Here is a 26,224-nt window from a genome sequence, read left to right as displayed (position 1 = left end):
TGACATTTTAAATTAAAACAGCATTTAATTTTAGACACGCATTAAGGCTGTTTTTATTTTTTTTACTGGGAAACGGTGTGTCGTAGTAAAAAATAATAAAAGGGGTTTTATTTTTAGAATTGAACAAGGAATTCAATAATAAATTGTATGTTTTTGAAAAAAAACCAGTAGGGTAATACTTTTTTTTTTGAAAATGCACGCCACTGGTAAACGCAAGAAAATTGTTGTTTCTTGGAAAATTTCTTTTCCACGTAGCTACTGACACCTACAACACTTTGTTTAATTACTTCAAGTGGTTTGGCCAAAATCATTCAATTTTTATTTTTTCAGTAAAACTTTGACACCCTGTATCTTCGTTATTGTTCATATTTTTAAAAAGCGTCAAAGGAAAAAAAACCTTATTTTTTGAAGCCCTATTCGCAGGTGGAAGGAAAGCACCAACTTTGGAATCACCCTGTATAATAATATACATGCGTGAATATTTATTTATTATCTATAATTCGAAAATACAAAAATATACAGCGTGTCTTATTTGAAATAAGCAAATTGACATCTACTTCCGGTTAAACCGGAAGTGGCAGAAAAAATATCTCAGGAAATCTTATGGTTACGCAGCTTTTGTAACAATATCATTTCTACCAAAAGTTTTTCGACGATCTCCAGACTTTCCCTAGAGACCAAACACAAATATTGTTTGGTGTTGTATAGATATTGTACAAAAGCAAAAGAATAACCTTATTTCCAAGTTTTGTTTTTTTTCAATAAATCAGGAAATAATCTTATTTTTCATATGTTAAAATGGCGTATTGTCACAGTCCCAAAACTCTGTATCTCTTACTGTTTTTGAGAGTATTAAGAGCGAACAAACTCAAATTATTAAACATCATTTACGTTAATTACCATTGATCATAATAGTAGGTTCATTTAATATTTTTGCATTTTGCATAAAAAACGCAAAAATTTATAAATTCTTTTAAACAAAACCAATTTTAAAAGTGTTACGTCTGAAAAAAAAACATTTTTGACGTAACTTTTGCGTAAATCCTAAACACCAATACTACTCGGAAAGTAATGAGATTGAAAATGTTGCAAATTCAGTCTACGAATAGTGAAGAAAATTTCAGAAAAAAATCCATTTTTTTTGACTTGAATGCATCTAAACCTAAACATGAATTAATTCTGTTCAATATTATTGCACCGTGTGCAGAATATTGTAACAAAATCTTATTTAGAAATTGCAGAATTTTTTACTGTATAATTGTAAGAAATAATTTAGTGACTTTCTCCGAAAAAAACCACATACGAAAAACGGGTACTTATTCCGGTTTAATTTTCGTCGTATTACATCCGGAAATCTAGCTTTATTTCCCGATTTGGACAGACACCAAACTATCCCGGTTTAACCCCATCAAAAACAGTCCAGGTAGTAGGGACTTCAACTCGAAAAACTTCTTGAAACCGAACCTCAACAGTCGCGTATATAAACAGTATCGTTTCGCGCTCCATACGACCAGCGCCGTTCTTTAGCGCCAGTCTTCATACAGATTTTGCTTCGTAACTCGGAAACACGTCATACTAACTTTTTTCTACTAATTATTCCCTCGGGGGGTTAGTTGTAAAAATTAAATCAACTTGCGGAGATCCAGATCGGGAAAACTCGGAGGTCTTTGTGTGCGGTATTGTGATGTTTCTGGACTTGGGATGTTAGTGGGTGGATTTTGTGCGTTTAACAGACACTTAATTTAAAAGGAAAAAAACGACTAATTGGAAAAAAAACACGTCTTGGGGTGTCCTGTTAATTATCTTTCAAGTAGGCGAGGGTAAGCGCGTTTTTTCTTGTTTTAATTATTTGTGTTTATTTATTTGTCCTGGAGGTATAGAAGGAATCGAGAGGTATTTGAAAAAACTAAACAGATTGCGATCGAGTTTACTTTTTTTTCTTAATTAGGCCGGTGGTGAAATAAATACGCTTAATTAACTTAATAAACAACGTTGTTTTTTGTTATTTTAAATCGTTTTAAACAGGTCCGGTATTCCTGCTATAATCATCTTCCAGGCTTAAAAAAAAACTACAAATAACCCGGAATTAAAGGTTTATTTGCAATTACATTCTAGGTGAGGGCTTTTAATTAAATCGACAATATAATAATAATTATTTTTAATGAATCGCAAAAAAAAATTTAATACTCACCGTAATAGGCAAGCTTCTTAGCTTGGAATTGTATGGGATTATGCTAATAAAATGAAGGAGAAAAACAACTTTGCTAATACCGCCGCAATTTTCCATGTTAGTTAAATAAAAAAAATAATGACAACGTTTTATTTCTATTTATAGAAGCAAATTTTTTATGAATATTTAGTTGAGCTATAGAGTTTGGTTCCTTAAACGAACCATAAAACACCTGAAAGCGAGATTATCGCAAATTAATGATACAATAAAACCAAAGTCAGCAAATCGATTTAGTTACGGCGTGTCTGGTAAGCGTAATTGCCCATTCAACTCATTGTTTACGTCCGAATTTCCATTCAGAGGAAAACATTCCGAACCGATACCGATTTAGTGGGCAAATTGGTCGTTGATCCCAAACTGTTATTGTTTTACACGCACACACAAGCTAAGAGTAGTCTGAATGTGTAATTTTAACCAGTTTTGCTATTTTGTAATATATGGTCAGTTCATCAAAGTTATTATTGTAGGTAATAAATTGTCAGTTAAGAAGCATGAGTGCACGGTTGTCAAAAAGAGTGTCATTAATCGTATTTGTTTAATGTAAACCTACCTTTATAATAATGAAATAATTATGCCTGACAACGTATTGGCAGCTTAGTAATTCCAGTTACCATAAAAACGTTGCTCAGTACAATTTTCTAATATTTTACAATATTTTTTAAAACATCAATTTTCGTAGTAAAAACAGTAAAAGATATCAAACTACTTATTCCAAAAAATACAAAAAGTTTGAGAGTGTCTGAGAAATTTTTTTTTAGAAAAGCTTGAAAAGACAACCTCAGCAGAAGATCTGCGTATAGTTTTGCCCAATTGGGGGTGAATACGATGTGAAATATTACTGCTAAGCTTGTTCAAAAAATGTACTATAGTTTGCTGCAGTTATTGACACTTTTTGTGACATGACCGGTTTAAAAAAAGCAAGAGATGTTCCGAGTCGTAGGTCGCAATAGTGATATTACGAAAAGCAAATTGTTCTACAGCTTTTTTACTTCAAGATCTGGCTAAAATGACACACTGATTTCATACGAATTGACATTACGAGGCAATGAAGCAGTCAACAGTCTTAATGTCTTCTTAAAAAAAAACTGACCGATGGATCATTAAGTTACCGAATTGAGACCCAATTTTCTCAAAAACATGCCAAGGTGGAAACACCAAGCTTGTTGTGCAAATGGTTTATTAGAAACACTACAAACCCTGATACCTAGGTATCAAGTAACGGTACCATATATTGCAGAAAACCACTCCAAAAAATGTAGTGGACGATTCTTGGTAAATGTTGGAATATTACTGAAACTTTAAAAAGCGAAAAATATATTAACACTTTAGAAAATGTATTTGTACTGTTTCCTAATGCTATCTTTCAAGGAAATAATTTCTTATTAATAGAATAATTGCCCAGTCCATACTAGAATAGTAAATAACTAACTGCAGGACAACGCTAGAAAACACACTTGGGGAAGAAATTTGAACAAAATGAATGCAAATAATACTTTTAGACCAAACAATACTGAAGAATTAAACCAAACCACCTGGAATAAAATAACCTTCAAATCCACTGCAATCCGTGTTAGCTTCTAATTGAGCGATTGATTAAATAACAATAATTAATAAATCACTTTTGCCTTTACCCTTCATTTTAATAAAAAAAAGTCAACACTAACACCAAATATGATTAAAGTTAGGTTATTGTCAATAATTGGAGTGTGAATTTATCTGACAACTTCTCTTTGTACTCAATTAATTATTAGTCATAACAGTATTTTACAACGTTCCAATTTTTTACATCAAATAATTTTTTTCTAAATTTGTAAAATCTTATTTAATTAAACACAAATGGTTGGCAAATAAAATATTCTGTTTTGGTTATTTTAAAAGTTTTTACCTGTTATAAAATAATAGTTATTTATTTTTTAAAATATGTTTTAGTGAACAAAATATCATGTTGCTGATGTATTTCTTCTTTACTAAAACCATTTTTTTAAACTTGAGACTAATGCAAAATTTAATCATTTTTTTACTTAATCCTAAATCACGTGATGACAAGTTTTCAAATCAGACTTTTCGGAGCACATTTTGAGAATATTTAAAAATAAGTATTGTCTCTATTTCTAGTACATTATAACCCTTTTTCTTTCTATCTATTTACCAACGACTTTACTTGTTGACACTCGGTCTGCGGCTAATTAAGATAAAACTACTAATTCGTAATTTCTGCCGCAGCCTTTCATCAACATCACAAGTGAAAATGCAAACAAACTTTAACTAACATGTTTCTTCTTTGTGCTTGCAGAGCTACAATCTTTAGGGAATTAGCTGTTGTAAATGGTCTTGTAGTAATTTATTCTAATGATTAACAATTTTTTTAAATAAAAATTAACCAATTGATCATAGAAATTATGATTAACTTTACTGTACAGGGTGGCCAAATTGGACGCTTTTAAATGTTTTGTAAACAATCTTTTTTAATATTAGAGTTAGGCAAAACCTGATGTTAGTATCTGGAGCTCAAATTTGATAAAAAAAACTTAATGGTAGCAATCCATTTGTCTCTAACTGTTTGGTAGATTGATAACAGATAGAGACAAACAGTTAGTTAGTTAGTCTTCTTTATTTCTAATTATGGTCACAATACATTTCCTGTAACTTCTAACTTCTTCTGTTCTATTTCTCTAAATTTAAAATTTGTAGGGACTTTCAGATGCGTTATTTTTAATTTTTGAAAATACATTCTACAAGAACTGTTTGAGTCGAATCGAGCCCTCGAAAAACTTTTTGCCCATTGGACACCGTTTTTGAGATATCATAAATAATATCAACATTTCTGCTTGATTACCACATTATACGAGTAAAAAACCCTAAGAAAGGTTTTTTGGTAAAAGAAAAACTGAAAAAAAAAATTTTATCTTTAACTTCACTGGAAATCTAGTTAACTTAGAACAGCAAATTCATTGACCCAAAACGGTCAATATTTGAAAAAATCATTGAAGTTAAAAATATAACTTCAGGTAGATTTCTTATTCTGGATTATTTTCTATAATCAATATTCAAAAACAAGTGGTTTTTTATAATAATTATTTTATGCTTGCTCTACTAAACTATTAACATTAATTATTTGCTTTGACTATTCACCTTGAAAATGAGTAAAAAAAGCAAGTTGAAATTTTTTTGTAACAAAAATTAACTCTAAACAAGACATTTTTATCAAAAACTGTGTTTACTAGAAGAACAATTTAAAATCAAACTTAACTAAGCAACTTTGGAAATCTGTCGCCGATAAATCATTAAAAAGACCAGCTAAAAGTGATTGCGACTATACTAATATACACATTGAACTCCCTCAGAAATCTATATCGGGTAACACATTATTTATTTTGAGTATAAATGACCTATGGTTGTCTATTTGTACTGCAAGTTGGGTTCGTAATTTTTTCCAGATAAATTTGCTGCAAATCGAAAATCTGATGCGAGGGGTTTGCCTAGGATTCTTAATAAAAATGCAAGAACATGCATCAATGCATCAGCATCCTCAACAGGGAATTTGGTGTCCTGTTTATGATTATAGAATCCTAACTATTTATTTTAATTAAAACAGAAGTGGGACAATTTCCAAAAATATTTGTGGAATTATGTTTGTGACATAATGAGGACATCTCGAATCAACCAGATCGTCTACTAAAGATAGTGCAGGTCTTTAATTAAATAACTGACTAATTAGCATGTGTTTGCAAAAAACAAAGATAATTTCCATCAAACTAAAGTGGAGCCGCCCAAGTCTAGACATTCTTCAGTTTAAGTGAATAATGCGTGTTTGGAATAATTAACGTAAAGAGTTAATAATAGGGAACACATGCGCCGGTTATGATTTTGGAATGGGACATTTCTCGGGAATCCTTTGTAAAATTTGCGCTCAACAATTCCTTCATCTACCTCAACCAGCGAACCGAAACCGATTTATTTAAGGCAGTACTAAAAGTCAGCCTAAGTAAACGTCGTACTAATTGAGTTGTGTTGTGAAAAATGCTGCAAGACTAAACATGACGGGGCCGCCGTGTAAATACGAAAAAAAAATGAAGAAGACGGTGACAGTCGAAACGAGGTGCGAAAAGTCAAACTTAAACAAACAACGTTTGGGACCTGCTTATTTAACGAAAACGCGTAACGCACTTTGATGGTTTGCGTATAGTTTTCTCAAAACGTCAACACACTTCAGGATCAAAGTCTGCTTGATGGCCAACGTGCCACATTAAGATACATTTTACGCCAAGCAGATGTCGATGGCCACATCTTATTATAACTGTGTTAATTACCTAAACCGAATTATGTCCAGTCACAAGAAATATCAATTTTGTCTATAAAGCTGGATGGATTCTACACGGTCAATTGCTAGAAATTTCAAAATTTCAACAAAAATGCACGTTACGTTGCTTACGTTGCTTAAAATGACATAACTTGATTTTGACAACTGAAATGAACGTGTATGTGTACTTTTAACACTTCACAAGAACGTGGAATGGACACAAAGTTATACATAGTCATAATAATCAAGAAAATAAAGAGTAAATTTCTATTTTTAATAAACTGTTAATTATGTTACCCAGAAATAAATGTAGTTATGGAACTAAAACTCTTAGACATGTTTCAGCAGATTTGCCATCATCAAACCTTGTGTATGGTTCCATTATTAAAAACACTATTGTGTGTAGAAATATGTAAATTTAAATAATTACGGTCACTGATGTAAAGTATCGATAGATAAATGCCAAAACTCTTAGCAGCAAATCCATCAATAACCATTTTTTTGTGGACAGTTATTGGACAATTTCATTAAGATTTACCTTTTATATCATACAAAATGGAAACAGGATTTCAGTTATTCCACAAATTTAAATCATGCACATCAATAAAAAATTGATAAAAAATTATTTGTTTCAAGAAGAAAGAGGTTATACTTTGATTGGTATCTCGGTCACTATAAGAGTTACAGAGTCGGTTAATTAAAGAGAGTTTCAGAGCGTTTTATGATAAACTTCTTTCTGGTTGACAATTTTCAATATTTCAGGAATCTGATTGGATAGCATCAGAAAACTGTGAAAACGTCAGAGACTGCATTTTCAACATTTGCTTGTAGCTTCTGATAATTCAATCCAAGTCAGTTTTGAAAATAAATCACATACAGAATACGGTAAAGTAGAAAGATTGTGTTATTATTTGTTTCAAAGATGCTTGATAACTTTGCAATTTCTTCTAAGCGCCATTTCGAAATATTTGACATTTGATGACCAAATTCGTCCAAAATAACGTTTTTTTAAGTTTTGGTCTTTGTAGACTTTAGAAAAATTTTCCATGCCACATATTCATTATGATTTGTAGGAAACAAAAGACAATTATTGTGTCATGGGGCTCAAATAAAATGAAAGTAGTGTCAGATAAAATTCTAGAAATTTTTTCCCATTTAACCGACTCTGTAGCTTTTATGGTTTCCTGGATAACCATTTTGGAACACACTTAATGTTCAGTTTAGAAAAAACTCAAGATTTTAAATTTCAAGTATACAGGGTGGTCCAGTTTTAAATGTCAATAATTCACCATTCTATAGCCCATCAAAAAATAAGTTAACATACATATTATGTCATTTTCCTGAAAAATGCTTCCCAAGAAAAATACAGTTCATAAATGTTCAGTTTAAAAAATCAGTTTCTTGTCATAACTGTCAGACCGCTGGAGCAATTTTAATCAAATTTAGAACAAACACATATGAAATTAATACTTCCACTAATCGAAACTGTCCAGTGGTGTAAATACAGAAAGATGGTTTTCATTTTTCTTCTTCATGTCACTGGATATTTTTCAAAATTTTACGTTTTTTTTACTTTTTCAATTTGACAAAATAAGTATCTCTTACAAAACTCTGATTTGAAGTTTTGTTTACGACAAAATTGAGTAATTACGTTTAAAGACCCAAAACCAACCCAACCCAACATAAAAATTGTCTTGAAAACGGTGAAAATTTACTTGAGAGGCTTAAAAACTGTCTTTGTAGTCAGATAAGTTGAACAACTTGTGAAAACTGACTTGTAGCCATGAGAAACTACTTTTTCTAAAATTTATTACAACAAATTCACACATTTCAACCTTGAAAATTGACTTGGACACCAAAAAGTGACTCTGAACTAATGAAAAGTGAGATCAAAAGCTTAAATTTTGCATTTGAAGTAAGTTTTCATAATTTAAAAATACATTTCAATATTTTAGTCTTGAAAATAGTCTTAAATACAGGATATTGATATTAGATTCATGAAAATTGACTTGAAGACTAACTTTTCAGGTTTTTTTACTTTGCTTTTCATTTTCTTAGAACTCTGAACTATTTTTAGGGCTTTGAAACTGCTTTCAGCTTGGGAAATTGAGTTTTAGGCTTATCTTCACCAAGTTTTTGACATAGCAGACTTAAAAAAACTATTTTTACATTTTTCGTAGGCTTAATTATGCCATTTCATGCTTTGTCAGTATTAATTTGACTTCTAGACGCTTTACTGTGCTTTAAGACTGAAAAATCTAATCTCCGAATTTTAAACTATTTTTTATAGTAAAAGTTAAGTTTCAGACTTCATTGATGAAAGTAAACAATTTTGGCATTAAATGCTACGATATTAGTCTAAAACTTTAATTTTTAGAATAAAATTAGTCTGAATGTCTGACAGTTGTAGCAAAAAAACGATGTTCAAAACTGAATTTTGAAGGTCTGTGTTTTCCTTAGGAAGCGTTCTCAGGAAAATGACATAATGCGTGTCAACTTATTTTTTGATGGGCTATCGATTGATGAATTATTGACGTTTAAAACTGGACCACCCTGTATATGGCATAATATTGTCTACAAAGTTGAAAACGTTTGAGTTTATATGCATATAGAATTAGCTCGTTTTTGTTTGATTCTCCTCGAGCAAACATTTTGAATTTAAGAATCTGACGTCTGACGTATTTTTACTATTTATTGTTTTTTCTGCTATCAAAAGCTTTACTTTTCGATTCTCATTTTTCAAATTTCAATTCGAATTAAATTTTTTCAAGAAACTTTAAAATTTAAATGAAATTTGGCGGATTTATAGTTGGAAGCTACCGTTTCCATTTCTGGATTCTTCAGAAAAACAGTATGTGTAAAAAAATGCTGTGTCTCATAAATTGCTTATGTGTTCAATCAAACTCTGCTAAAATAATGACTTCCTTACTGGAAATATTAAACACAATTTTTTCACAAAAACGAGTGACAAAAAATTGCTCCCTCTTGCTTTCTAATAATTTTAGTAATACAAGCTTAAATCTAGTTTTTATTGATTACTACTAACTTTAAGCTCACAATCTATTATTAACAAATTTAATGATTTAATTGTTCCAGGTACATTAACTCCCCCTAATCTAATGTCCCATATCGTCGTGTAATAATCAGATAAATCCTACTTTCTACAGCTCTATGGACCAGTTTTTAATATCGTGGTTAATGAAATATTGCCGTTAGTGGTTTTAGCCAGGACGTACCAATTTGAAAATATGGAATAAAAGAAAATTTACGACCGAAACAAAACCTGTAAATATCCATTAAGTGAATATTTTCACATTATGTTAATTTAACTACTTTTCGCCTTTGTTCTAACCAAGCGTGTTCATTCAGCTTCCACATTATTAATACAATGTGGTATTTATTAACAAATAAATTAATTAGATTACAACAATTTAATATGGATTATAATCCTGTAAAAAGTAATGATGTTGGAATGGAAAAAAGCATTTAGGAAAACAAACTGAAAAAGTGTTTTTAAACAGTGGCAGTGTCATCTAACAAGGTGTATCACCGCCCAGTAAGAGGTCAAAACATGCAAAAGAGATTAGTTTGTAAGCATGTTAATACATGTTTTATGAGTTCATTCCTGGAACTTTGTTCTCAGACCTCGAGAATTGTAATAGAAAGTTTGATTGTACTATTGTCTCTATGTAAATATTTGCTAAACGCCATTAAGCAATCAATGGAATGTCTATCAAAAATACCTATCTACTATTGTTTGTTCAAATATTAACTATTTTTTAGTCATGAAAAATCAGTATCAATTATGTCTGAAATAGTCCTAAATATTCTTAGACAGGTTGTGTAATGTGTTTAAGAATTTAGAAATTTTGTTTAAACTTTTAAAAGGTTTTACTGAAACCCCTTCATTCTGCCTTTACTAAAGCTCTGAAGAAAGTTATATTGACCCTTACGAAGAAACTAATAAGAGCATTATTGTGAAAATTTGAGCTGAATGCTCTACTTTTGCTTGAGTAATTATTAGATAATGCGCAGATTGCTCTAGATATATGTATATTTCATTAATAACAAACTTGGCAACTTCGGAAAAATACCTATTTGTAATACAATAATACAACTGCAGAAGTCAAGTAAAAATTAAAAAAACCTAAATTTCAATCAAAACCATCTAAATAGAATAGACAGTCCGAAAGTGAGGAAACAAACTCGCTTAAAATTAATTAAAACAAAAAATCGACCGATCATCCGAATCGGCGGAATCAAGTCAATTAATTAGGCAAAGACAGTGAATAAACGGATGAATTAACTAAATGTCCGCGCGACTGGAGTGGTTTTGCTAGTTTTTCTAGTTTTTTCTCCAATCGGGACGTGCTTGCATCACCATATAGTGCACCTGTAAATGATTATGTAAGATTTATGTAAATTAACAGAGTTTAATGAAAAGTTATTGAATCGGGAACGGGTTCTGACGTATACAAAACTGACAAAATATTGAAAACATAATTACCATATTTAGATAACCAAAAGTGATGGAGTGAAAAGAATATGTCAAATTGTTTGTTTATCAAATGTCTTTAGAATTGATTTAATTTTTTTAAGCAACTGGTAATGCAAGTGAACCAAATTTTGAATTTTGGCAGCGAAATAGTTTTTAAACCTTGCCCGTAAACCTGAAAAGTATCTTCAAATAATACTTATCAAAATAAGTATTTTCTTCTTTCTTGGTATGTTTCTTTGAATATGATTATTCAGGGGAACTAAAAAGCTTAAATGTAACTAAAATTATATTTTCAGAGACTTTGAATAATATAAACTAGCTGAAAACAAGAATTGTTACACTAAAAACTATTACCAATTATTAAAATGCTTTATTAAGCGAGTTGACTAAATAAGCAGTAGTTAGAAGAACGATTAGAAATCATAAATATCTGGAAAATCTTTTGTGCATGGAATTTGTATAGTATTTGAAAAGTGAAAATGTGATTTGAAATCTTGAAAATACTTACCCTTATAAATAAATGCAAATGTTAAATACTCTTCCAAAATGGCGTTTAATTATAACTGTTTCCCAAAAAACGACGGTTTCTAAAAATTTAAAGTCTTTAGCATTCAGAATCCTGGTAAAAAACAAATTAGGGTGACATTACTAATTTCAATAGTTTGTGCCAACATAAATTTGTACAAGAACTCGACTTACTGATTTAAATATTTTTTCATTTTACATTCGATTCATAAAACAAATTTACAGGACTTCATTTACTTTATAACGTTATTTACCGCAAATAATATTAATTCCCTTCTCCTTTTCTAAAGGATCTGACATCTGGAACACCAATAATTCGATGTCCCGTGTCCATATCAATATTTTTAGGAAACAATTTCGTCACACCCGGTGTAACCTGAAAGAGAAAACTGTAAAACAATTACAGGTTTCTAATAATTCATAACTAAAAATAATACATTGTGCATTTAAAATCATCTAATCATTGACGTTACCTAATATGAATATGATCGGTGGAGACATAAAAATATTTAATTGCCTATAAAAATATAATGTAAATACAGTAGGGTCGTAAAATGTACCGTAGAACAACAATCACGCATATTTTTGTAAGAAATTATGGTTTACCGGAGAAACCATAAAGTGTTTGCATCACTTTCGTAACCGCTTCGGCGTGTAATTAATTATAAAAGCTTTGGGCAATCAAAGTTCCTAAATCGGCCCAATAAAGAGTGCAAAGCGCGTTTCTAGTCTAAAACCAGGCACTATTTTGTAACTGGATAAAATTACAAATGAAGTGCACACCGGGAAAGGGTAAACAAACAAATCCGACAAGATGTAAAAACTGTTTACTGGCTGGCTTTCCGATCTCGCTTATGTTGACACATTTATGCGCGGTTTAGTTTGAAAGTTATTCGACGGTAAATTAAGTTGAAGGATTTGTCAGCTTCCTTGAATAGGATAATGTAAAAGTACTGGCATAACATACACGAAAAATCAAATAATCAATCTTAATACATGTCACAGTGAATGTGATTCACATGCAGACAGACATCATTTTGATCGTTTTTTTGAATGTTTATTTTTCTGTATATTCAACTACTTAATTTATAATACATTTTTGTGGCTCGTACAAACATTTAAGCCAACTTACGTTAAATTCAGTTACTCGAAAAAAGTAGATGGTGAGACAATTATCCACTCTCTAGAAATATCTGCAATAATTATCAATTGGCAATGTAGTTGAAATACTCGGGAGTAAGTTAAATAATGTAATTATTAGCAAATAATAATAATAAATGGAAATTCAGTTAGCACATAGGTTACAGAAAAGTGCATTACTAAAAAATAAAAAACATATTCCAATGTTTTAAAGATGAATTTTAGTAATCTACCGATTTTACAATAATTGTCAAATAAAAAACTCAATTTTTGATAAATTGTTAGAGTGAACCTTCTACGGATGATTTACCAAAATGACCTTTGTGTTATGTAAACAGTTGTCACGTGTCAGTTTATGTCGATGGTGCCCCAGGATCATCTGACAACTGTCGAATACGTCACAAGTGTCAAAACATGGTCATTCGAAATGTTAAACAAACACTGTAAAGTCTACAAGGGTTTACCTTCTCTTGTGCACACATAATGACTTGTGTAGCTCCACGTATATTATTTGGACAGTGGTCACCTGACAATGTACATAAATGTTGTTCTAATATTATGTGACGCTTGTCAAATACGTCACAACTGTCAAAATATGGGCATAGGAAACCTAGAGCAACTAGAAAGTCAAAAACACTTTACGTGCACTTTTAGAGACATTCTGACTTGCAGAGCTCTATGAATATTATTTGGATAATTTTGGAAAAAATTTAAAAAAAATCTTCAAACAGAACTAGAATAAAAATGTTTAAGTTTACATTTTTTAATTAAATAAATAATTCAAAAACTAGATTCTGTTTTTTATTTGGCATGGCTGCTATGACCTTCTTCAAGTTTCGGTCAGTTTATAAAAATATAACAGTGTGAGTAGAAGCAATTTTTTGAAAAGGTTGATGTTTTTCAAGTGAATAATAATTTTCCAGAATTTTCCAAAGAGACAAATAGAATTACTCAACTACTTTATTAGGAGCAGTTTATAAAATCGTGCAAAAAAAATTTAAACAATTTTTAATGCAAAATGTTGCTCTTTTTTGAAAAGTAAAATAAAGCCATAATTTTAAAATTTCTAAATGTTTATTTGCCTAATTGTTTAACAATATTTGAAAACGTTTGGCCATAAAGACAGAGATAATCATTTACACCACATCGTAATGGACTAATGGTGTCATGCATTTCAGGTTTACCATAGAAATATGAAGGTTTACCGTCAACAAAATGATTGGTTTAGCATAGAAATGACAGGGCGTCACCAATCGTTTAGTTAAGCTTCTTTTTATGATTTTTACTATCCTTTTACAAATCTTAAAATGCTAATTGTTTCGAATAAAGCTCGACCCACACTGTAATTAAGGTAAAAATCAATCGGTCAAAGAGAAAATCAGTCGGGCAGTTGCTTCACACTTTTAACGACAAAATTGTCATTCACATAACATTACAACGTAAGTTAATTTGCTAATTTTATTAGGCAGCTCGACTAGACATAAAATGGCCGAGTCAATTTATATGCAAGTGAATGGGAAGGCAGTTATTAGTTTCAAAACGCCTTTATCAATGAAATGGACGCCTTATTCAAATAAGGTTCGCTTAGAAAAATATGAATTTATAATTATTATGTGATGTCTTGATTGTAGTTATTAAACACACTTCTTAATTGAGATTTCAATTTAGAAATTAATAGTCTAACACACTACCAACCTTATTTCTATAGGTGTGACAAGGTTTTCTGGTTTACGGCTTCAATGATATTATTTATTATTTTTGTTGCTATTGGCTTGATTTTGAAGTTTTTTCTTATCGCCAACATGTTTCTCAGCAGAAACTTCTTTTTACTTTTATATTATTAGTAGATAGTAGTTCTAATATCTTAGAAACAAATCAATAGTAACTGCAAACTAGGTTTTCTGGTGCCTTCTAAAAGTCAGAGTTTGGAAAATTATCAAAAATGGATTGAAATAGCAGGAATCTTTCAAGAGGAAACTAGTATTAACATAGATAATACGAATAGAATGTGAAAATGACGGCTTAAGTCGAATTTGTAACAATGTTTATTCCTTGGCAAAACAACAAAACATCTTTTAGGATTAGTAAAATCTGATTTTGATACTGGAGGCAATAAACATTATATTTCAATTTTCGAAATTAGTAAACTATCTTATGCGACAGATATAGTAAAGTATTCTTTTAAAAACCTTTTTAGGAAGACTGAATGATACCAGACGATGGACTTTGCACTTAGTACACCAGATTTGCTAACTAAAATGGCTAAAAGGAATTCAATGTATGTTTTAACATCTCTATAATATTTTATACTTCTCAGCATAAAATATGCTAATACTATAAGTAATTGATAAAAAAACGTGAAAGATTTCTCACGTTCAAGTGAATCATCTACTCCAACAACAGTAATGGTACTAAATAATATTTATGTAGCTTTTGCTGTGTTTTTATTTTTAAGAGAGCAGAGGTTTTGTTAGAATGTGACAGAAGAAGCTGAATATGACAAGCATACATCGCATTCTGCATACTTTTCTCTTGGTAAAATTTTGTCACTTTTGTGTAGGTGTATAATTAAGTTAATGGCTGTTAACCTGCGTGTAAGTAGATATCTATCAGAAACCTTATTAAAGCAAGATATCGAGCAGCAAATTATTGTGTTTTTAGTAATAATGATCTTCTAGTTCCTCTTCATAACTTGCATTATCATTAGCAACTCTTTTTTGTGTCTTAGAGACTGTTAATTTTTTTTAATATGGGACAGTACGTGAATATAATGAATTTAAAAAAATATAAAATTATCTTCCCAGAAATGAAAGTCTTGGATTATCTCAAACTGTCGTGGGCCACATGTTCTACATTACAACCATATTAGGAAAACGCCTTTGTAGATAACGACTAATTGGATTTTCATCCCAATTAAAAGCCATCAGGTGATATATGACCGGTAACAGACAGTCGCAACTCCACCTAGGTGGTCAAAATCCATTTAAATTAACGTTGAAGGATTTATGAAGTGTTCCAGTGCATAATCTCTTAATAAGTTCCTAGTGCTTGGCGGAACACTCAAGTGATCCGTCTGTTTGTTGTGATTTATTGGCGTCTTAAACATTTATTAGACAACCATATAATGGATGGCGCTTTAAAGTGATTGCGATTTACTTTCTCACACTTGAAATTCATGTTTAAACATCACCTGAGTGAATGAAACAAAACTGTAGTATTACTTTTGTTATGTCAACACTTTCAGAAGTTTTTCTCTTCATCAGCATTTCTCAAATTCTTTTCAACTCAACGTTTACTCCTAAGGAAAACTTCGTCGGTGGCTACTTCTTACACGTGATGAATGTAAGAAACAAATATTGTCAGCCCCGTCAGAAAGATTTACCCGTGTGAAACTATTCAATGGTAAGATGGACCGCATTAGAAACATTATAACATACTTTATTTAAAGTCCATAAAACCAGATCGTCAAACAGTTCCAACAAAAGGTGCTAAACGAGAGCGCAAAGGAAATTATCGACCGTGAGCACACCATTAAGTTTACGTCTATTTTTTCGTTTTTTTTTTCTTGTGTTTCTTCAGTTTCTTCCGCCCACGCCCACCACGAAGCATTTGATTTCTTACTATTGGTTTTCCACTGGCGTATCTATAACAACATTTATTTGTGAAGGATATAGGAACTACAAATTAACAAATTGTTACTGATAATTGGTTCGTATTGGAGTTTTTTTTTAAACAAATTATTGATTAATTGGAGACAATTTGAAAATTTCACTTTTTTGCAAGCGCTTCTTTTCTACCCTGTATAGTACAGTGGCGGTGCATTTAAGAGTTTTTTCCATTAACCAAAACTCAATGATAGTCCAAACCGCATCAAAATCTGTCGATTCGTTTAGAAATTTATTATTATCTTGTGTCCAATTGAGAAAAAAAAGTTATAAAACTCTTTGTAAACAACTAGAGTTTGCTGTGTTGCAATAAAAATAAAAATTTATTTGACTCTCAAAAGTTGTCCTGAAATTCAGTTTATATCATGTCGTTGCACTATATTTTTGATTAAGACCGTGCACTTTTATGTACAATGTAGCCAGACAGTTTGAATATTAACCCAAATCGGATAAACTGCATAAAAATATACGATGGACATAAAAGATTCTTTTTAACCAATTCAAAGAACGGAGTATTTGCAGTACAAATTTGGAATAACCTTGATTAAAATCCTTACATCGACAAACATCTATTGAAACTGTAGGACAACAAGAATAAATCCTCAAAATGAGTTGGATGGACGCCAAAAGACATTTTACATGTTTTCTCACTTTTTGCCGCTTCAGTTGTCCGTCCTAATGATTATTTACGTTTTTCCCGGGTAATTTACAAAGTACTTATTTTATGTTAACACGATATTTAGTACCTCACCTGAACCAAATACGGTTCTAAGGTATGGTTTTACAAATTGCACTTATCAAACTTGTGCATGTAGTTGAAATGCAATTCTGTCGGTTTGTCCATGTCCAATAGTTCGCGGAAACCGGTGAATTATGTTTTCAATTTAGAAAAGCGAGCTTGTGTGGGTCTGGGCAAGTCATGTTTCAAGTCTGTAAAACTTTTACAGCTTCGGATTTCATCTAGGATAACAAGGTAAATTAGTGTCATTGTTTGCGTTGTTTGGATTGGCGTTTAACGCCGCATTGTTGAAACAATTCCCGGCTTGTTAGTTGTTGGTGGATACCGTAACTGATGCTTAATCTTCGGTATCTTCTTCAGTGGATGTTGTTTAACATTTCTATCGACTGGTTATGTCATGTTCGGTTAGTGAACGCAGGTGTGAATAACGGTTATTCATGTAAAATGTAGTGGAATTCTGCTGGAGTTTTTGATTAAATTTGGAGGAATGATCAATATCTTCAAACAAGCAGTAAAATGAAATGAAAATTCAAACAATTTTACCAATGAAATTGGTTTGTTTTTATTAAAATAGGCAAGGTTAGGTCTCTCGTAATATACTAGCTAAAAGCCAGAGTAGCTCATTAATGGTTAACACTTACGAAATAGTATTAATATATTCCAAATTCCCAAGGAGTTGTCTATAGATGTATATTATTGCACACATTTGAGATGCTAATGCTATGTTTGTAGCATGTTTTTTGAGCTACTAAGCATTTCTTCAAACTTTCGTATATGGTCGATCAATCAAGTCATATTATCATTTACATACGACCTGTCCAGCTTTTTCCATTTTCCAGCATTTTTTTCCAAATTGAGTTTTACCAAAATGAATTATGAGAAAATATAGATTTATTCAATTTTGAAATTAACATCCACAATAAAACATCGAAATATGCCAAAAACCGAGATATGGAGAATTACCACGTCAAAAGTATCACTTGTTAGGAAATTAGCTATTATATTCTAGTTTTACTTTTCGTGGGACAGTGATTGGCGCTTACAGGGTGGTTAAAAGAGGACACTTTGGGCTACCAACCAGTAAAAAAACCACCCTTTAGCTCATCAAATAACCGATTTACAGGGTGATCAAAGTTGACCAACTTAGTGGAAATTTACTGTTTTTGTCACTTTTGACGCCATTTTGTTTCTACGCACTTTTACGTGGGTCAGTGATTGGCGCTTACAGGGTGATGAAAAGAGGACACTTTGGGCTATCAACCAGTAAAAAGAACCACTCTGTAGCTCATCAAATACCGAATTACAAGGTGACAAAATTGACTAATGTCTTGAAATTTACTGCCTTTGTCACTTTAGACGCCATTTTGTTTTTCCTGTCAAATTTAGTTGGAACTGTACAAGGTGGTCAAAAGAGGACACTTTGGGTTACCAACCAGTAAAAAGAACCACCCTATAGCTCATCAAATAACCCAGTTACAGGGTGATCAAAGTTGACCAACTTTTTGAAAATTTACTGTTTTTGTCCCTTTGACGCCATTTTGTTTTTAAGCACTTTTACGTGGGACAGTGATTGGCGCTTACAGGGTGGTCAAAAGAGGACACTTTGGGTTACCAACCACTAAAAAGAACCAAGCTATAGTTCAACAAATAACCCAGTAACAGGGTAATCACAGTTGACCAACTTTTTGGAAATTTACTGTTTTTGTCACTTTTGACGCCATTTTGTTTTTAAGCACTTTTACGTGGGACAGTGATTGGCGCTTACAGGGTGGTCAAAAGAGGACATTTTGGAATGCCAACCAGTAAAAAAAAAACACTCTTTTGCTCATCAAATAACCGAGCTACAGGGTGATCAATGTTGACCAACTTTTTGGAAATTTTCTGTTTTTGTCACTTTTGACGCCATTTTGTTTTTAAGCACTTTTACGTGGGACAGTGATTGGCGCTTACAGGGTGGTCAAAAGAGGACATTTTGGAATGCCAACCAGTAAAAAAAAAACACTCTTTTGCTCATCAAATAACCGAGCTACAGGGTGATCAATGTTGACCAACTTTTTGGAAATTTTCTGTTTTTGTCACTTTTGACGCCATTTTGTTTTTAAGCACTTTTACGTGGGACAGTGATTGGCGCTTACAGGGTGGTCAAAAGAGGACATTTTGGGCTACCAACCAGTAAAAAAAACCACTCTGTAGCTCATAAAATAACTGAGTTACAGGGTGATCAAAGTTGACCAACTTTTTGGAAATTTACTGTTTTTGTCACTTTTGACGCCATTTTGTTTTTAAGCACTTTTTCGTGGGACAGTGATTGGCGCTTACAGGGTGGTCAAAAGACGACACTTCGGGTTACCAATCAGTAAAAAAACCACCCTATAGCTCATCAAGTAACCGAGTTACAGGGTGATCAAAGTTGACCAACTTTTTGGAAATTTACTGTTTTTGTCACTTTTGACGCCATTTTGTTTTTAAGCACTTTTTCGTGGGACAGTGATTGGCGCTTACAGGGTGGTCAAAAGGCGACACTTCGGGTTACCAACCAGTAAAAAAAAACACTCTGTAGCTCATAAAATAACTGAGTTACAGGGTGATCAAAGTTGACCAACTTTTTGTAAATTTACTGTTTTTGTCACTTTTGACGCCATTTTGTTTTTAAGCACTTTTACGTGGGATAGTGATTGGCGCTTACAGGGTGGTCAAAAGAGGACATTTTGGGCTACCAACTAGAAAAAAGAACCACCAAGTGTAAATAATTTTGAAAATTTCCTGGGTGATGTTTTCTCAACTGTCTTATACTATTTTATTTTAAAACTCTGAAAATCAAACTTATGTTTATTTAACTAAATTATGAAATCAAAGCTTTGTTTTTGTAGGAAGATTTTCCTTTTAATTCTTTAATTTTTGGTTTATTCTCATTAACTCTTAGTGTAAAATATGTTGCCTAACTTTTTCCCATTGAAACCTCCATCTGCTTGCGTGCTCCAAATTGTGTTATTCATCTATCAATTTTAATAAATTATTCATTGAATTAGTTTAAAAAAAACCAAAATTATATAATATTAAAATAGCAAATAAAAATTGTTTAAACAGTTGAATAGAAAACTGAATTTCTTATCAATGTTCTTGATAACAAGAAATACTCAATAACTTTATTTTGAAATCTAAAATTGTAAAACTATTTTTTCTGTTATGAATAGATTATGCAACAGTTTGCTCAGCTATTTATTTGATACATTCTTGACCTGATTGAACTAAAATCCTACATCAAAAACCCATAATGCATTAACCCACTTGGGTGAATTAAAACAAAATACAGAATAAAGCAATTTACCATTGCAAAGTGAATTTGCGACTCGCAAAAGTGCACCAGCGTTTGCACTAGATCAAAACTGACAAACTCGTCCTTTCCCATGGATATCTTCTCGATCTTAATGTTATACATTTAGTGCCGTTTACAGATGGAAATAAAGCATGCAAAGCATCTAGACGTATCTTAAAATATTCAGATGGCCGATGGCAAAGTCAGAAATAAGACGGCTTAATGCGACAACATTTGTCTTCATTACTCCATGGCTTCTGGATAATAAATCGCGATTAGGCTGTGAAGTGATTGTCAGATTTTGCGTTTGCTCTTAACAAGGTGGTATTGTGGATACCCAAACCGAATGAAAATAACAAATACCGCAAATTTTGTAACATAAATACGTCAGATATCGTTAACGAGATTAAATCTGCTGAGCCGGTAAGTTGTTGGAAAGCAAACGCAAATATCTTTATATCAACCTACTAATCCCACCTACAAGTCGCTGGGGTTATTTTATTTCCTCCATTAAAGCGTATTGGAAGCCGAAGAGGCAATTATTGAATATACGAGGCAAATCTACGTCAGACATTTATGGTATTTCAACATGGAAGTATCGGTGCGTTAGACTGGGTTTTTGCACTTATCGACATTTTTTACTGTCTGGTCTTGCTCGCTCATTGGACTAGGATTAAAAGGATCTGGTTGAGAATAGAACAGGAGTAATTCGTCATTGTCCTGCTTCTATGACATGAAAGTAATGAAGTGCGGAGCCAGAATTTTCTAAAGTTTTGCAACGTGCGTCTGAAAGATAAAAATAATTGGAGTAACACAACAAGATTTATTATGTGGTCAAGGATTTGATGATCAGCAAATTTGTTATATTTTTTTGTGACAAATATAAATTGCATTTAACTAGTGAGTAGTACAAACTTGAGACATTAACAATGTCAAAACACCGTTTGGTTTATAAAAAGAGATACATGTATAGCGTTTTTAAGGCGAATGTAAAACCATAACACGGATTACCCATTAGCTAGATCCAATACTAATGCAGTACAAAAACAATGTCACTAAAATAACTTTTCAATACATTAGTAAAATTAAAAATATCCTGAGTTAGTTGTTTATACTGGGTGGGCCATTTTGGTTTCACTTATTTATTTCACAATTTTTACAATTAGATATAGATGATCAGAAAAATCTCTATTTGTAGAATGTCCTAAAATACAATATTTTGTTACGGGTATAATACAATTTTTTATTTGTGCGTTGCATGTATGGCGAAAAACAATGTAAAGTAGTGTGACTTAACAATGTAATAGAAAAGTAAATTTTTTAATGTTACTTTGGACCATAGATACCGAGTAATCGCAGGAATGCCCATCAGGATAATTCCTGAATTCTTCGGGAAGATAAGATTGATGAGGTAAAAAACATGTGTTAAGTGTCACATAAAGTAATCTTTTATTGTGTTTAACATTTTTATATTTGGTTTTATCTGTGGATGTACTTGTAATTATACTTGACGTCGGACAAGAAAGAACTTCGGCTGTATGTAAGAAACTAAAAATGATACAGATTTGGAACAAAATAATTATTGATTAATAAAACCAGACCGAAAACATCTAAGTTATTTTTTCGTTTTCTGCATCTACATGAAATCAGTGACAGGAACAGATTTCCAACAACCTAAACAGATTATGTTACTTAGTCTAGAAAATGTTTGTTCTGATCAGCTTATTTTTAAATGTTCTTGTTTTTGGAGATATTGACTTCAAAATTCTCAAACAATTAAAAGAATATTAAGAATTTTATACTTTTTGACAATTTTTAAATTACTATTATACATATTATAGATCTCTAAAAAAAATATGGTTGGAACATTTTACGAAACAGAACAGGTTCATTTTACTTTGTGTCAATACAGGGTGGTCCAATTTTTGATGTCAATAATTCACCAATCCATAGCCAATTAAAAAATAAGTTGACATGCATTATGTAATTTTCCTGAAAAATGCTTTCTAAGTAAAATACATTCCTTCAAATTTCTGTTCAAAAAATCGTTTTTTTGTCATAACTGTCAAACCGGAGCAATTTTGATCAAATTTGGAACAAGCACTTATGAAATTAGTACTCATTATGAATGATGTTTGCCAAAATTCTCCAGTACCGTAGATACAGGAAGATGGTTTTAATGTTTTTGCCTTATCTTCTACGTCTCTCATTTTTCAAAAATTACAGTTTTTTTAAATTTCACTGTTCACGATGAAAAAGAAATTACCTCTTATAAAATTCTGATTTAAAACTTCGTTTACGAGATAATTCAGTTACTACGTTCAAAGACCGAAAACGGAAAATTCACTTAAGTAGCTTAAAAAATTTCATTGTAGCCAGTTTTCATAGTTTTCAGACAAACTGAAAGACTTGAAAGAAAAAATAAAAAATGATTTCAGAAGCTTAAAAATTGTGTTTGTAACCAGTTTTCATGGAAATCGAGATACTTTAATATTGAAAATTGATTTGTAGACATAAAAAACTACTTTTTCTAGAATTTTTGACTACAAATTCATACATTTAAACCTTAAAAATTGACTTAAACAACAAAAACTGACTATGAACTAATGAAAAGTAACATCAGAATCTTAAAATTTGCATTTGAAGTAAGTTTTCATAGTTTTGAGACAAATTTCAATATTTTAGTCTTGAAAATAGTCTTTGCTTTTCATTTTCTCAGAATTCTGGACTATTATTAGTGCTTCAAAATTGCTTTCAGCTTGGAAAATCGAGTTTCAAGACTATCTTTACCAAGTTATTAACACAGCAAACTTAAAAAACAATTTTCACATTCTTCATAGACTTAAAATGGCATTCCAAGCTTTGTTACTATTAAATCAACTTCTAGACATCTCAGTGCTAAAAATTCGAGCTAAAAATTATTTCTTAAAATCTAGATTGTTTTGCGACCTATCTTTACGAATTTTTTGACTTATCAGGCCTAAAAGCCAGTTTGTACACTGTCCATAGTCTTGAAAATGTTATTTCAAGCTTCTTCACTATTAAACTGACTAAAACTCATAGGTGCAATAAATTGTAGCAACTTTAGGAAATTCAGACTGTTTTTAGTGCTTTTTAAGACTATTTCCAAAAGTCAAGTTTCTTCAAGTCAAAAAGTAAAGTAATAAAAGTAAAAAATTTTGGTACCAAATGCTACGATATTAGTCTTAAGAACTAATTTTTAGAAATGAAATAGTCCAAAATTGTAGACTTCTAGACTTGTTCCGGTCCAGAAAATTGAGTTGTACACCAATTAAAGTCCTGAGAATAGACTTTTGGACTCTTTTTAGTCCTAGTAAAGTCAGTTCTAGCTTAAGTCAACTATTAGATTATCTTTAGAAGTAAAAAATGGGTTTCATGCACAATACAATCTTTGTCTTGATTTCCGGACTGTTTTGACTTCTTGAAATCCAGTTTCAGACACTCGACCAGGATGGCAGTCTGAGAAAACGAATTATAAGACTATTCCTAGTAGTAAATAGCAAGTTTTTAGACTATTCAGTACAAATTTGGACTCTCACAAGTCTTGAATGTTCAGTTTTACACTATAAAACGATTTTTTAAATTGAAATTTGGAGGACTGTATTCTTAGGAAACGTTTCTCAGAAAAATGACATAATGCAAGTCAACTTATTTTTTGATTGGCTATCGAATGATGAATTATTGACACTTAAAACTGGACCACCCTGTATATGCTGATGATTAATGATATTATTCATAATACAGCAGTTTAACTAGCAATTATTTATTATTGCTACTATCGAGCCTTCCTAAAAATGCAATAGTTGGTTCAGAATATGCGGAAATTCTGTACAGAGACAAGTAAGTACACAGTATTAAGGTAACTGCTTATACAAAGTTAGCCACCAAAATCATTTATTTAAAGTTTGTTAGGATCAAATTTTTATAGAACTTTGAAATTTTGGTAGTATGATAAATTAGATACGTGCTATATTTTAAAAACATTTTCATCTTTCTGTCACTTTTGTCAATATCATATTTTTGCTATCTGTTCTACATTAATTGTGTGTAACATTAACTGTTCTAAATCATCTTTTTGTTTGCAAAACTAACCCCAGACACCAAATTTTAAAATTAATACTTATGTTGTTGCTGCCAAAACTTCTAAATAGTTGACTATATTATTAGCTTTTATTTGTTCAAAAAATTAAATTATTAGCCTTTTTTTTGTTTTAAAAATTATTTAACCTCGTACATAGAGAGGCTTGACTCGATTTCAAGTCTAACTCAAGTCAAGCTTAAGGGAATGAAGAACACGTCAATACAAGTAGTTTTTCTGTCATGTTTTTAAAAATCCAAGTAATTTAGTAAATTGTGTGCATTTCACTTAACTTCCTTATGTTTTGATTTTAATCATGCTTCACTTTTACTTTTTCCCTGCACTGAAAGTCAATTTAATAAAAGCAGATACTACAGATCCAATTTCCTTTGCTGGCCAAGATCAGCGTCAACATCTTGCAATTTTCTCAACTATTACGTATTCCTATAAGAACGGGTTTGCCGATGATCGGCACTTAAATCAGAAGATCGATTCTTGAATAATGTAATTAAAACTAAACTGACACCACTAGGTGATAATAGTACTTTACGGGTAATTATCTTCCTTAATAGGAAAACAAAATGGCCGGCCTTACGTGTGTGCAGTTTATCTGACTATATGTTAATCCTGAACGCTAATCTGAGCGTGTCGTTAATTTAGCATTGAGAGACACAAAAAACAAAGAACACAGGTGTCAATCCGGGCTAGACGTCTTTTATAACCTTTTTAAATCGCTGGTCGGTTAAATTTAGCCATTCCGGCTGCCTGTTCCTTGTACTAAAATATCTCGTAACTTCTTCGCATAACAAATTCGAATAATTAACCGAGCCGCTTTATGTCATATTTAGCCCATTTTACCTGCTAATTTTTCCGAGAGGCAAGTGACGAACGACGCGCTGAATTGTTCCCCTGAAATGCGGAAAAGATTTACTTTCAAGAGTTTCAGGAGACTTTGTGGCACCATTTTCTGATTATTTGCGACGTTTGTGGAATTTAAATCGTCTTAACGTTTTGAACGTGCTCCCTAAGTAATTTTCTTAATGAAGTGGACAATTAGTAAGAAACCAGAAGCAACAGTTGGATTTGTTTGTAGAAGACTGTGATACTCTATTTTTGTATTAATGCAAGTAAATACCTTTTTGACATATATTGCCATGAGAGCTTAATTAAGTGTGCACAATTATTGTAGCCACGGAAAAAAGGTGATAGGTAGAGAAAGGTAGATATAAAGTTTAAACCTATTTTAATGTTGCTTACTGATAAAATGTAACTACAATGTAGTTAAGACATATTTTTTGCATAACAACGTAAGTCATTAACTTTCAGTTACTTAACGGTAGTACGAATTAAGCAAATTAGCGTGCAAAAAGGCAAATAATGTACACACTTTGATCTTCTCCTAAGTGGCTATTATTTTATGACCGTCGTTAAACTCATAAAAAGGTCGTGTTGTGCCTTCCTGTATAAGTAACATTAGGAATCTTTACAGGTGAAAATCTTACGCAACAAACGCTCTAAACCGTAAATCGTATAATAACTAAAATTTTCTTGAATATTCTTCTTCTTCTTTCTTGGTGGCGGCTCGAAACAGTTCGGATGAGGTTTTTCCGAACCAGGTTCCAGGAGGTTCTTGTTCTACTCGAGTTTTCTGCGCTTGATGGTATACATGATTTCCAATTTTTTTTGCATTCTGTTGTTATGCCCATGGTATC

At 31.6% G+C, this 26,224-nt stretch overlaps 1 protein-coding gene across 1 annotated transcript in view; it reads left to right on the top strand.

The window, feature by feature from the left end:
- Window positions 1-1,488: 1,488 nt before the first annotated feature.
- Window positions 1,489-26,224, top strand: part of LOC145736045 (uncharacterized) — a 108,674-nt gene continuing 83,938 nt past the window's right edge. Inside the window, exon 1 of the mRNA XM_081990260.1 lies at window positions 1,489-1,820. The gene's annotated coding sequence lies outside the window, so the exon portion shown is untranslated. The remainder of the gene's footprint in view (window positions 1,821-26,224) is intronic.

Source organism: Ips typographus, linkage group LG1 (genome assembly GCF_016097725.1).
Source record: "Ips typographus isolate SLU linkage group LG1, UJ_Ityp_2.0, whole genome shotgun sequence".
Taxonomy (NCBI): domain Eukaryota; kingdom Metazoa; phylum Arthropoda; class Insecta; order Coleoptera; family Curculionidae; genus Ips; species Ips typographus.
The sequence above is the reverse complement of the archived record's forward strand: the minus strand, read 5'-3'. Positions and strand labels throughout refer to the sequence as shown.